The sequence below is a fragment of the Rhinopithecus roxellana genome, chromosome 21, assembly GCF_007565055.1.
Source record: "Rhinopithecus roxellana isolate Shanxi Qingling chromosome 21, ASM756505v1, whole genome shotgun sequence".
Lineage (NCBI taxonomy): Eukaryota > Metazoa > Chordata > Mammalia > Primates > Cercopithecidae > Rhinopithecus > Rhinopithecus roxellana.
The window spans coordinates 70,736,529-70,738,517 of record NC_044569.1 but is presented as its reverse complement, the minus strand read 5'-3'; positions in this window follow the sequence as shown (position 1 = coordinate 70,738,517).

The window sequence follows — 1,989 nt, the reverse complement described above, 5'->3', positions numbered from 1 at the left end:
TAAAAATATATGCTAGGCAATAATGTGTACGAATATTTTCATACCCATATTATTCATAATAGCCAAGAATAAAAACAACTCAAATGTCAAAACCATAATGTCACTCAAGTGACAAAAACAAAATGAAAAAAAAGATAATGAAAAACGTGTCATTCCCATGCAATAAATTATCATACAGCCATAAAAATAATTAAGTACTGATTCATGCCACGACATGGACAAATCTGAAAATCTTATTTTAAATGAAAGAAACTAGACACAAAAGACCATATGTTACATATATATATATATATATATATATATATATATATATATATATGTATTTCAATGTATATATAATGTCCAGATAGCAAATTCACAGAGACAGAAGGTAGACTAATGGTTGCCACAGGCTGGGGGGAAAAGAGAATGAGCAGTGACTGATAATGTGTACAAGTTTTCTTTTCTGAGATAGTGAAAAAATTCTGAAAATTATATAGTGTTGATGGTAGTATAACTCTGTGAATGTATTAAAATAACTGCATGATATATTTTAAAATGATAAATATAGTATTGTGAATTATTTCTTAATATAATATATATGTATATTTAAAAGAGAATACAGGTTGAGAGGCCACCTACTTGATATCCTTCAGTTTCTCTGAAGAACTTGCAATGATAAAAATTCTAAGAATTTGTAGGAATTCTTGTCACTATACGTGCATTAAAGAAAAAAGTAATACTTTCTCTCCATGATAAGTCTCAGTAAGTCAGAATTAAGTCATTGGAGGCTGCCTTTTCTAGTATTCACACTCTTTAGAATGTTGTATCACAAAGAATAATACAAGTATGTAGACAATCTTCTGGAGATCTGGAGGACCTGATTCAGTTGGGCTTCAAGGTAAGCCCTGAATAATTCTTTGTTCATGTTTCTCACATTAATAGGCTAGAATTATCTGTGTTTCAAATCCTGCTCATGTCTTTAGCATAGCCTACAGTATAAATTTTATACTAATGCATGCATAAGATGAATTTGACCCAAGAAACAGTGTTTTAAAACAACAAACAAAGGATCATTGGTCTCCAGGAGTGAATTTAGTTCTATTTTATATATGTTAGTTTTATTTACTTAATCTGTAAACTGGAATTCAGAAGAGGTCTCAGATTCAGCAATGAGTCTCTGACTCTTCCAATTTTGACACTTGTATGATTCAAACAAAACAACCAACAAAGAAAGGATTCAGAAATATGAAGAACGCAAATCCAGATTTCTTACCAGGGCTCTCAGATTTGATTTAAAATATCTTAGCAGGATCACTTTAGTTCGTACTGATATGTAGATTCATTGCCAGATTTAAGACTTAGGAAGAAATAATAGCTAAGCCATGGGGAAGGATAAAAACTCACTGCCTTAATCAAGAGAGAGGGAAAGAAAAAAAAATAAACTGATATTTTCTAAACACCAAGTGAAAATTTAAACAAACAACTTATCTTCTAAGGATACTCTGTTCAATATTCTTCCCTTGTGCTATTTTAATATTGCCATTAAAATAACTGTGTACCTTGTTTTGTCACCCAGAGAACAATCTTCACGTGACATTCTCTGGGTACAGAACAGTGTCATAATGAATCACTTCCTCCTCATTAATGTCTTTTACTAAATGTATAAAACATTATACTTCTCATTAATGTCTTCCATTAAATTAAAAAACCCCAAATGCACATATTTCTATTAAAACCAACAGGATCCTAAATTCACAGAAAGTTTTGCTAAGATGCATGCTACACATTTGTATCAGCACACCCTAATCATAGCAAGGCAGAAATAGTTTCCTTTTAGAACATCAAGACAAATTGTGCAAAGGGGGAAAAGCAGTTTGGGGAATGGGCTATGAGGACCCCCAAATCCCCTCCTGTACATCTTCTAGTAAGCAAAGGCCTGTTTCAAAAACACTACTGATGATAGGGAGTTTTTTAATTACTCCTTCACCAAGTTAAGTACTCCAGTCT